Raw genomic sequence first — 13,962 nt, 5'->3', positions numbered from 1 at the left:
CCGTTCGATAAGTACAACCGGAGATGGAAGGGAGACAATCGAAATGTAAACACATGTCTGGAGGAAAGTGGCGACACCGCTTACGCCGGAAGTTTACCGTTACCATGACAAAGTCGATAGAGATATCGCTATCACGGCAAGACATCCTTATCGATTTGTTTATCTGGCATGTTTGACCAATAGCCAGGCTTAGTAGTGATTCACAGCAGTCTACTATCGATACAAACCAACATTCCAAATCTGTATTTATCTGCACTACAAATATTCCCGATCAGTCATCCTCGGAATATCACCCAAAACAAACTGACCGTGCACGTGGGCAGATACCTAGGGAAGTAAAACTACAGGTGTTCAAGGGTTCAAAAGATCCGCCATGTTTGTTCATAACTGTTTTAAGTCTTTCATCGAGGGTTTTATGAGAATTAAGAATGTTTCTTAATACCATCACAGAAGGTATTCGACGTGTTTTAGGTCTTTGAGTACTACAGGTAATGCAGACTATTTGTCAAACATTTAAAGTATAATTTTGCCTTTGAAGTAGTATTTGTCCGAGTACTCTTAATGCTTCAACTTCCTGTTCCTACAGTTAGGTATTTTAAATGAGGAAGTAAGGCAGATAATTGGAAATGATTCTTATTAACTCTGAAACATGCATGATTACGTTCAGTCTTCGAACGACTAATTGTTGTAAACCAACATAATTCTGTTTTCAAAATGGCTAAAATTGAGGCCTAAACGTTCACGTTCAAATACTTGATTTTATTGTCAGTGTAATATGAGCGTGAAAAGTGACTAGACAATTTAAGAAAAAAAAAATCCTTTTTTATGCTTTAAAGATATTTCAACACGGAAATAAAAACATGGCGTTCCCCAAGGTATTTTAAAAATTATTTAAAAAAAATTGCTGCTACTTCAAACAATTCCAAATGGTCAAAATATAACTCCTGATAAGAACCGCGGATCCGCTCCGTCTAAATACCGTTTTATTTTAATAGTCATACGACTATGGTGTGTAATTATCAATAACAAGTTTTGTTTGAGAGTCCAACACGTGTATACTATACCAGGGCATCCACATACCGTACTCAGAGCCGTAACGGGAGAGTTACAACTAAACCCCAAACAAACACCATCCACAACATATATGTTTTTATTACAGTTTAGCCCAAATCAAGCCAATTTCTATTTGTTTACAATGGATTAGGGGGCCCTATCGCGTGTCGCCCATGCCACGTCAAACGTTGGCAGTACGTTTCCCAATCGACTGATCTCATCGAATTCTCTCTAGCAGAAATAATTTTAAACTTATGTCAGTTTCTGTTTGCTCTCACGTCATAGTAGAGGCATGCACGCCGTGCCGGAACACGTGTCTGTATACTAACATGAGCCATGCCCCTCCTTACCCTGGCCAGCTTTCATAAACCCATGTGTCAACCAATGATTTTTGTTTTAATATTTTCCTAATTCACATGAATTGTTTTCATTTTGGTGTTTGGATAATTGAAAACCACTTACAGCAGTATAAGAAGAACGGTTCCCATATAGCTGTTTTCTCTTGGTCCAATTACAATGTTTATCGTGAAATGGAAACGGTCTGATAAAATCCATGTGTTATGTCCGGTTTCACACGGACAAACGCGGACGGACGAAGAGGCTGGCACCAACAGGTCGAATAGTACTGTCCCACTTGTATATTTCGTTCAAATATTAAAGAAAACTTCATGTCAGCGGAAAATATGTCTCTAGTACATGGCTTCATATGCCTGTTAGATATATCTCTCATGTTTTACATAAAAAACGAAATAAAATGTTATTGTTTTGTTTTTAATTTTAAGCTTTTTTTTCCCCATTCTTCTTTCTAATTTTCTGCATATCAAATGCGATGTGTCGCGCAAATGAATGATACCTGAAAAGTGAATGTGAATGCTTAGTTAAAGAATTTAGTTTCTTATTACAGTTATTAAAATAGCCAGATAAGCAATGTTCGACCTTCAACTATACAAGCAATAACGCACTTCATTCCTATTCATTTATGTTCATTCATGTTTTATTGTGTTACATTTATGTTATGTGAATAATATTAAAGCTTGTTCTAAGAAATTGTATGAACGTTTGTTTTGAGAGGATCGGTCCGTTTTAACAGTGATTTCTATGGCGAACATGATGACAGCAACGCTGGAATTGTTGACAACAAGTACGAACACAGAGAACCGCTATATTTTTGATACTGCTTGCAAGAAGATACCAAAGTTTGTTCCCGTTTCTGTAGAATCAAAACGCCCGGCGCCAAATATTTTTGAAATGTACCAGAACTTGGGGTTAAGAGGTTGATATGTGTTTACCAAGCGTTTATAGGAATCAGGTAATATCTGAGTAACAATACAAGAACATGGTTTGAAACACAATAAGCTAGACAAGATGTCTTCGGGTCCATTTACACTGTTTTGTACCCAGGACAAGGCCATTTTGGAGCGATACCACAAAGGGAAAGCGCTGTTTGCATTACCTAAAACATGTAAGTGATTTTGTGGATACTTGTAATAAGCTATTAGAGCCGCGTTCACCTTATCAGGAGCAGCACCTTCGAATGTTAAACCCACAGCGAAAATTGGACATAATAGACCAATGACCAATTACACGGGGAGTCGGACACGCGGCCTCGTACAGAGCGAAGATCTCTGAGGGAAACCAACTCCTACCCAAGTAACTCCGGGGACAGAAATAAACCATTGGCTATCAGTGACGAAACCTACAGTTAACACTCATTAGGAACGATTAAACATTCAGTAGGTAAAGGGAATGCAAACCGCTGGTTACCAGTGACGGAAACTACAGTTAACACACATTAGGAACGATTGAACATTCAGTAGGTAAAGGGAATATAAACCGCTGGTTACCAGTGACGGAAACTACGGTTAACACTCATTAGGAGTGATTAAACATTCAGTATGTATTGAAGACATTAAAAAATGGCTGAAAGTAATGAAATATTGATCAAATATAGGAGAAATTAACAAGGGTTAGGCATGATGAACTCTACACTATGTAAAGGGAGAAATCAACCAATTGCCATAGGTATGATATATATTGTATTAGGTACAGGAAATACATATACACAGGTGTAATGAAATCTACAATAGAAATATAGGAGTTGTAGTATAGAAAAAATAATCCACTGGCTGCTTGTGATGAAACATACAGTAGCTGATAAATATATAACTGGAAAAGGTATACGCAACAGTGCTAATACACGGGTTTGTCTAAAAAAACCGTAGACAATAGTATATACATTATATTGATATATGCACGTGACGTCTGCTTCACAGCTGTGGGTGACGATCTGCGATCAACAGATGAACATCTCTGCTAGACACAACAAACTTTTACCCAGCGCCCCAGAAGTTAATACAGAAAAGGAAACTTGGACCAATTAATATCGTTCCTGTCGTGAGGGATAATGCGGCGTTATAGATGCAGTGCCTGTTCTTACCTCGGGCAAACCACAACCTTCTTCTACGGCAACAACCGTGCAATTAGCATTAACTTGAAAATTAATCTTTTCCATTTCATTTCATTGGCATAATAAGTCTAAAAAAAGCATTTGCCTTTATTTCGGGAGTTGGTATTGATGGCCACGAGTTTAAACTAAATGTGAGTGAGTTTCGGTCTCTTTTAACTCCATTTCAATTGTCTTCGAACTGACTCTTCAGATTCCTTAAGCTAACAGTCGTAAACAGAATATTTTGTAGCTATGGATGCATGCTCGAGTGTGATAAATGAGGCGTAATGTAGGCGTGTCCGTGTAATGGAGCGTGAACCTTGACGGTTGGTAGTCAGAGCTAGGACACAGAAGCAGGCTCTTTGTAGGAAGTTATAAATAAAGTATTTAACTGCCAAATTATCTGGGAAAATACAAAATATATCTTTCAAGATTTTTAAGATTTTCAATTAAAATGATATTTGTATTTCATATGTTTTGTACGACAAAGCGTTGATGCCTGGATTTGATTGCCTCTGTTCTCTGTGTTAATGCAGGGCATCATTAGTGTAGTATATATTTTTCGGCTAAATGAATGATTTATTTTCAATTATCAGGTAAAGCTTAAATTACTATTTTTATAGAAATGATAATTATGAATTGAATAGTGTGCATGTTCCTCATTCAAGGAGTTCCCACAATGTACAATAATCAAATATGGTAGTTTTTATAATAAATGGTATTGAGTATAACAGAACCGGTAAGATTATTGTTTAAAATAAATCACTGATATGATTATTGTTTATAATAAATTAGGTACGGTTATTGAGTATAATAGAACCGGTAAGATTATTGTTTAAAATCAATCACTGATATGATTATTGTTTATAATAAATTAGGTACAGTTATTGATTATAATAAAACCGGTAAGATTATTGTTTAAAATAAATCACTGATATGATTATTGTTTATAATAAATTGGGTACGGTTATTGATTATAATTAATCTGGTAAGATTGCTGTTAAAAGTAAATTTGATGTAGAAACTGTTTACACAAAATGTAATAGGACCGATATGGCTATTATCTATACTATATCAAATGAATCTCGCGTCTGAAAGTTCATCGTAAGGAATACACTAACAAAAATCGAATCTAATGTCATGTGCTTCGTTAAAAGATCTTTTTATTAATTTGTTTTGCCCATTTTGAGCCTTTTGTTTAACCATTTTTGCAATACCATCAATTAATTTGTTTGTAAAGTGTAAGTGTAACTAATGGTAATTGAGAGTAGCTATGTTAAAAATAGTGTAGAAATGGTAATATAATGTAACTGGTATGATATAATGAAAATGTGGTGATAAAGTAAAATTGTGTTGTCACCATGATGATATATTGTAACTGTGGTGATAAGTGTTTCTATGGTTACATTGTGTAATTATGGTTATAACGTGTAATTATGGTGATATATTGTAATTATGGTGATGTAGTGTATCTATAGTAACTAAGAGAAAATATGGTAATAAACAGTAACTATGATGATATTGTATGACTATGGCGATAAAGTGTTACTATGGATAAATAGTGTAGCTGCTGATATAGTATAATTGTGATGATGTAATGTGACTATATAGTGCAACAATGGTGAGAATTTGAGAAATTGTAAACAAAACTTATTGCATTATTGTTAAAAGAAAAATGGAAACCATTGTATCTTTATATATGATCTTTATATATTATCTTTATATATGTTACATTTACACATGGCAACGCTAACTTTGCTAGGAACTAGACGTAATCAACATCATTGATATATTACATCATAAACCAATTCTTCCAAAATTTGAAATTGATAGTTTGCCTGTCATTTCCTTAAACTATTCCAAAATGATTAACGCTAATATAATACTTAACAAAGTAGCAGATCACACTTAACCCCAAGTTCTTTTTCTTCGTCCAATTTGCCATGTCACAACTGTTGATCATGCTGTTGATACCTCGAAGTACAGTTGTCAAAGGATTACGCTGTAAATAAACCTAAAATGAAGAAAAGTTAATTAAAGGTGATAAAATGTATGTTGAAAAATGTTTGTATAAACGTTCGTTTCGATAAGGTCAATTTCGATAAGGTCAATTTCGATAAGGTCAATTTCGATAAAATCAATTTCGATAAGATCAATTTCGATAAGGTCAATTTCCACCTGCAAAAATACTTACTTCTACCATACAACCATACACCACAGTGACAGATATAGTTATAGTGGTTCATATTGTGATAAAAATTGTGACTATTCTGAACAAATTCTGGAAACCTTTAAATCTCTATCTGTATATTTTTAAATAAATGAGGATGTACCAACAAATGATAAGTGTAGCATCATTAGGCGGCATGTTATAGGATCTTTTTCAGATTCCAGCACTGAGGGCCACCGTTGCCCTCTCTTTATCACTAATCCTTCATAATTACAGATATTGGACTGAAAGTAAAATTTAATAGTGTATGCTATATTTCACCTGGCAATGTAACATTGTGAAGGTCAAGGTCAGATTCAAATAAGTTAAATTACATTTGGTTGTCCGAAACACTCCTGAAAATATTTTCAACTGGAGCTGTTTTAACATAATAGATGCGGTTTCAGCTTTAAGGTCTACATCTCAGTATAAGTCAAACATCAACTTTGGTGTTATTATGTTGATTATATATGTACAAATTAAACTGTATATCAAATATAATTCAATACAAATATCACACGTATGAAACGTATTATCATCAGGAAAAGCATGTAACATTTTTTTATTTTTCTATTTTCAAAATTCTCATAATGATTTTCGAGTCATACACTATGTATAGCACGAAATAAAGATATTTAGCAATTCAAAATTCAGTTCTCAATTTCTACAATTTTTCAAATATGCCATCAGAGAAAAGTGATTATCATTCTGACGGTTCCACACAAACATGTACTACCATATCTTGAAATTACTATATTGTTTGTGTCATTGACTGAAATACATTGTACATGTGTAATATTTCTCATTTAATGCACTTTATCTTTGACCTATTTTCATATACATTTTAAGGCGGAATTACACGCAATTTAGATCAGTACATCTCCAAGATGAAATTTGTATCAAAGAATGATATTTTGTCCTAATAAGTATAGAACATGATGTAGTCGGCACAGTCAAACCAGGCTAAATGTATACTGTACCAAATAGTATAATAACTAGAATTTCAACGTTGACCTGTTAACTGCTTCAAATAACCATGTTTTATGGCATTTTCATTTTCATTCTCTAAGTAATATAGAACCATACTCGAACATGTCCGACTAAATCCAGTTCATTTGATCCTATGTTTTATCTCATTGTATTTGTTTTACTAATTGTTCTATAGTACGTGTGGAAAGTTCATTTAGTGATCATAATAGCTGTACTGCTTGTAGTAATTTTCCTTGCGTTTAAGCAGGTTGATCAAAGTACAGTTTAGCAGGACAAGAGAACAGATTTTGATTACATTATTTCTTATATTTTAATTGGATTACAATTTTAAAGGCTTTGATTCGGTAACTATAAATATTAAGATCATGCGAGCGTTTTACGGATTTGTTTTCATTCCTTTTAAAGAAGTAGCTATTCAGTGATTTTGCCATTGTATTTCTTTATACCATATTATGTCACTAACTCGCCATGATTATGATTGTTTGATAAAAGTGATGTGTTACCTTGAAAGAGCAGGACGTACCAGGGACGAGGCGGGAAAGTGTTTTATGGACTTATATTTGATAAGTGTGATGGCTAGTATGTGAACTGCAACGTTTTTAATAATCATGGCGGTGCTTTGTGACATACTAATTTTGTCAATAGTTGATTTAGTGGTGATTTATTCTATGTAACTTGTATATACATTTTAACCTTTTTCGTGTGTCCACTTACCGGACTGCTGACATTTCCATCTACTATTCCATTGTTATATTTTACAGAACCGTGTTCCACATACTCATCGCAATAGAGCAATATGATATTACCATCTGATGATCATATGTATATTGATATGTTATTCATTCCTGGTTTCCACCGCATACCAATCCATTACCTCCTCCCCTATTCCCGTAATTATTCTATTGTACATATTACTTCATTCTTGTAGCTAGTGTTGAAAAGCTGATTACTTAGCAGGTAACAAATTTACATAAGTGTCACGACACTTGTTTTTGTTTCCTTTTCTGTTTTATAAAACATGTATTTCGATGTATTGTCAAACAAAATTTGAATAAAACAAAGTTTAAACCAAGAAGTAGCTATAATAACAAGCATTGGATATCCACTGAACTTATAAGAAAGGTTAAAGCAGGGATAGGCTGTATAGGAACCCAAGGTCAGCCACACATCTGACTATTAATAATTCAAATCGAGAGTAATACCACCAATTACATGAAAAAGCATGCACGTTTATAGTATATTTGACGGTTACTTGTCCTTTAGTCAAACGTCTTAGTAGGGCCTTATCAAACGTTCATTTCAGTTGTATTATACTTAACAATCAATAACCACTCTGGATGATCATTTTACTGATAATATATTGCTACTATGGATCCAACTAAACTGAGTTATTTTATAATATTTATGTAGTAGACAGTTACATAGCCAAATATTCCTGTTATATAGCCAAACACTGATAAACTAATTAATATTTTTGTAGTTATATAAGAATAAATTCTTCCAAAATACATTTGTACGATGTTCTACAGATATTGAAGCTTGGGAAGGCCTCGGGAAGAGGTAGAATAATCCACCATATGTTGAGAAATATTTAACACATTATATCTCATCGAAAAACTATCTGATATGTCTTTATTGACAGGAATTTATCAACATACATGAAAATTAACAATTTTTTATGTCATAATTAGTAAAGAAGATTGACAGAAATCTTTCTTACTACAGGCAAATTTCTATATTTTTTTAAGTAAGAGTTTTAACTTATTTAATGCATGATCATCAAACATTTGTGCAACAGTTTTGTAAAAAACACTTTGTTTTAAAAGCTTCAATAGGATTTCATATATGCGTTTACAAACTTAACAATATATCAACTGATTGATAATTTATCAGCAAATATGCACTGCGCGTGGATAACAAGACATACCTGTGAAGTATTTCGTAATTTTGTAACACATCCAAAGCTTTGATAGAGTTTTGATAGTGAAGTTAAAATCGGATTGGGATCTCCGATCATTGTTCACCTTTTTTAAAACCTATCAGTCGTCAGAGCTTCTTTTCTTCCTATTGTTTTCTTCTCTGTGCCTAAGTTTGGTAGACGCTCATCAAGGCTCAATTCATGGATCCCTTTCATTACTAATTGATAGTAAGTTTTATGTTCAAACAAGCATCACGTCCTTTCGCTTTAAAAGTCATCATCGACTTGTCTTAAACTCCTAGAATCTTTTGAAAGAGATCTACGTATTCTAAACATTAAATACTTGAACAATAGAATATTTATTTAAAATTCTGCAAACATAATTGAAGATTAAGCAAAATAATTTGATATTTTTTAAACTACTGATTATCATAAAAAATGCCAAGCTACCTTCACATTTATTTTAAATACGATGTAGCCTGATCAGGTTGGTGAGATTAATATTTCTGTTATAAGAAAAAATTACGTCTTACGGAAACTGCTTATCGACTTGAAAGTCGTGAAGCTGATTTGAGAATATATCAAAAATTTAACAGTTTTAGAATATGCTTGCGAGTTATATGATGCTTTAGCTAGATTTTAATCTTTAGTACAATCACCATGGTCTTAGAATCCATTCAAAACATTTAACATCAAATATACAGTCGTCCTTGTGTATCTACATGTATTTAAAGGTTTGGAGAAAGTAAGGATTCAGGATATTGCATAAAAAGCTCAGACACAAAGGAAGTTCACTAAATTATGACTTTTTATACCAAACCTTGTTGATCGTTCGGATTATATATTGGGGGCAACAAAGTAAGAACATGTTTCACTATTTTACTCTGCCAACTTTTTTCAAATAAAAACTGCATTATGGTGCACATTTAAATACTTTGCATGTTGATCTTGTGATTAGGAAGTAATTTTTTTGGAAATTCACAGCTTTCCATGGACCTGAATCAAACCTTCTCGTATGTCAACTTCTATTTAAATATCACTTGTGTAAAGGGCCAACTTTAAAACTTCCTACATTTATTTTGTATCACAAATATATCTTTGACTAATCAACCTTTATTTTCAGATCACCTGCAATGAAAACAATTGACGATTTACAGATGGTGGCCTTTGAATTCAAGTTTTACTGAACAAACATTTTCAGACGTTTTTAAAATTAATAGATTTTGATTTTAAATTAAACAATTCCATTGTTATCGTGTCATTGTAATACGCTTGGTAGTAAATATAGATGCACTGATACCGCCACATTTTTGATATATTGTCACTTATTACATACATGTTGAGCTAATAAATTCCGTTCACCACGAAACGTTTTAAAAAAGGCTACTTCGTACATGCATGTTCATGAACAATTTGCTATGGATGGAGGAGGAGGAGGAGGAGGAGGAGGAGGAGGAGGAGGAGGAGGCTCATGAACAAAGGATGTATACAATATACGGCCATCACGGAAAACATGAAAGAAGTTGGGAGTTGACTAATGGGATAATCGTTTATTTGTAAATATGTAGACAAGCTGGTTGATGTTGAGCTGATCAGAGACCTATACACACATATACTATTACGCGATCTGATCCCACCAAAGACGAGGAGATTTGACAGTTGGGATTATCATTTACAGTTACAGAGTAATCGTTATCGTCTATCGTCTAAGTCGGTCTTCCGGGTAAATTAGTAAAACTGGAGGAAATCGAGTAAAAAATACACAAAATACACAAGTATTATCTAGTGATGAATCCGAACAGTTGCAAAGACATGTCCAAATCTGCCCTAGCTCTCGGTGTGTACGTTTGAAGGAGGTCCACAATAATAGGTTCTGAGAGTACACTTATTGACGAAAAAACTGCATTCCATGTTCATTGGATTCTTATCACGAAAGACGGCTAATTGAGTGCCGCTAACTAGCCCAATTGTATGTGTCAAGCTGCACACGGGATTAGCCCACGGCTCTACCCGGCATAGTGGTAAGCCTAACGCCATACAACACACGGGCAGGTTATATAAAGTTGAGCCGAGATAAACGAGCCTTTGTAAATACCTATTTCAGACAGTTTTTATAAAAATCTTTGTTAGTTTAATCACATAACATGCTTATTTTACTGAAGATTGTGTATCGTGTTTTGTAGTAATTGGAAGATGTGCAGCTTTAGACTTCCCGTGAAAGTTCTCTGGGTTTGTCAAACATTATACACTGTCATACACATCTTCAACATAAAGAGCTCTATAAAAGCACTAGTGTAGGTGTTTAACATCAACGGGACAAGTCGTTATGTGGTTGTATGAGTTGCAATTATAAATAAGATAGACAATGAATTCTCAACATTTGAAAATATTTACAAAATAATGAACTAGAATGCACCCGATCATTGGTTGGGTGTATGAGGTTTCTCGATTGTTAAGATTACTGTACATAACCTCCTCCCCCATAATACCTCACCCTCTTTATCAGATCGCAGTACATTGCCCTTTATAGTCTGAGCTGCAGTACAGAAATGTTAGTTGGGATTGCTGTACACGTATTCGTTTTTTAATTGGAACATTTTCGGGTATAAATCCTGGCGGACTTGCAAATATTTATGCAGAACTTGCAAGGCTTTGTCAAGGCTCACCTGAAAGCAGCATCAGATTACTAGGTCCGACCTTATCTTATAAACGAAAAACTGTGGTCCAACCGGTCACACCTTTTTGGATCGCGGTAAACGTTCAGCTTACGGTACAAAGTAGTAACCTAAGCAGTCCGAACTGCATAACAGGAGGGTATAACGAAGAACTCATTTTTTTAATCCGAAAGTAGTTTGATGCAACTGATTCTTTTGTTTATATTTAATTGTATATAGAAGTCGAATTTCCAATTATATCCATTTCAAAATCATTGCGGATTGTTGTTTTGACGACGCATAACACATCACTGGGTTTTTTCTGGCGTTTCACTACAATATATTGTTTTTTCTTGCGTTTCATTATTTTCTTATTGACGTTAGAATGCTAGCTTGGAGTTGGTGGCATTTTGTTTTATATTGTCTTCATTATTTCGTTTCGTATAATGTCATTTTGTATTGGCGATACCATTTATTTTAAATTTGGTACTCCAGAATTTATATTGGCGTTACAATATATTTTATATTGATGTAACATGATTTTGTTTTGGTATTGCATTATATCTTATTTTGGTGCTACGTACATTGTTTTGGTTATAATAACAATATTTTAAACAAGCGTTACATTATATTTTGATTTGCGTTTGAATTATTTTGTTTGGAGTCACATTATTTTTATCAGTGATTTATATTATTTTTCATGTATTTTGTTACATTATTTTTGTATGTGTGATACATTTACTATATTGTATTATATTATTTTTATTGGCATTGCCTTGTATTGGTGTTACATTATTTTGCATTTGGTATAAAATTACTAGGTATTGGCGTTACATTATTTTGTACCTTTACGGTATTTTGCAATGGCGTTATATTATTTTGTACTTTTACGGTATTTTGTATTCTTTCTTGTTACACATAATATGTTATGTTTTGGCGTTAAATTACGTTTTATTCGCCAAATTGTATAGTATTGGTGTTTTATTATCTTAATACATTAAGAACATAGAGACTGTATAATCCAAAGAACAATGACGCAAATAACGTTAATAAACGTTTTTTCAACTCTCAAAAAAGCGGAATGGCACATAATATTCTCAATCTGTAAGTTGGAGGTTGGGCTTTTACTTTGAAAGAAATTCGTCTATAAGCACACTTACATCAATGCAAGGTAACAGACAACAGTTAATATAGTAATTGTCGCTTAAAAGAATTTAATAAGCGATGTGCAACCAAGTTGATAGATGATAAACTAATCAAATTCAAGGGGAAGTAATCCTAAAAAATAAATAAATGAATAGGTATTTCGTCAACCGGCCGACCTTTCTTGATATAGGCAATACATATGTGAATGGCTGCTGCTCTACTACCCGAGCCTTCTGTTAAATGTGCCCAATTTATCCTAAGTAACAACCTAATTTCTATAATTCAATGGCAATTACGCCGCCATTGAAGAGGCCAATCACCACTGGGTGTTCCTGTGTTACTCCGCCCGCGCTCGCCATAAGCAAGCGTATATTTTAAATAAGCTGTCTCTAGCATAAATGTAACGAAACACGAACATAGAAAATCCCCTTGTTATTATGATAGGTATTGCTTATATGTTATCATAGCGGAACACGCTAAAAAAATACCTCTGGTTGAAATGAATTGTAAGTATGACCACAGAGTTCAATACATTAGTACTAATACTATCGGTGGACTTAGGCGTGACATTTGCCGGGTTTTCGTGGAGGTCTGGTCATTGTGTAGGGTCATGTTACGTGTGAGAAGGGGTAAATGTGTATGTAGAGGAAAGAATAGGTCTGACTGACAGGTAGACCTGTCAGGCCTGACATGTCGGGTGGCCGGGTGTAGGCCGGTGTAGTCAGCTTTATTGGTCTGACAATAAAGATTCATCGTCTCCGCAGGTAGCACTGGAACCTGACAGGTACAGTTGTCACACCCCGGGTACGTTAGGATGGTTTTGTTGCAGGTGACAATTGTATTAGATCATACTTGGTTGCCATTTAACTCTATTAACAGGGCGATGGGAATCACACCCGCTAGTATCAGCGATAGGTAACATCCCTCACACCAGCATGGGCAATAGTATATATATAATATTCCGTCACGGCAGCATGCGTACGGATGCACAAGCATGCGTTTAGGCGTAAGCATGGATACATAAGCATGCGTATGGTCGTTAGCATGGATAGATAAGCATGCGTTCGGGCGACAGTTCGGACAGATAAGCATGCGTACGGGCGATAGGTCGGATGCCCGTTAGCACCGATACATAAGCATGCGTACGGGCGATAGTTCGGATACACAAACGGGCGTTAGCATGGATAGATAAGCATGCGTACGCGCGATAGTTCGGATACGTAAGCATGCGTACGGGCGATGGGTCGGATACACAAACGGGCGTTAGCACCGATACATAAGCATGCGTACGGGCGATAGTTCGGATACACAAACAAGCGTTAGCATGGATAGATAAGCATGCGTACGGGCGATAGTTCGGATACACAAACGGGCGTTAGCTCGGATATATCTATATACGTACGGTCATTAGCACGGATACAAAATCATGCTTACAGACGATAGTTCGGATACACAAAAGGGCGTTAGCACGGGTATATATAAGTACACGTACGGTCGTTAGCATGGATACATATAAGCATGCGTACGGGCAATAGTTCGGATACGC

The sequence above is a fragment of the Mizuhopecten yessoensis genome, unplaced genomic scaffold, assembly GCF_002113885.1.
Source record: "Mizuhopecten yessoensis strain PY_sf001 unplaced genomic scaffold, ASM211388v2 scaffold2699, whole genome shotgun sequence".
NCBI classification, from domain to species: Eukaryota; Metazoa; Mollusca; class Bivalvia; order Pectinida; family Pectinidae; genus Mizuhopecten; species Mizuhopecten yessoensis.
Note: the sequence above shows the minus strand (reverse complement) of the source record.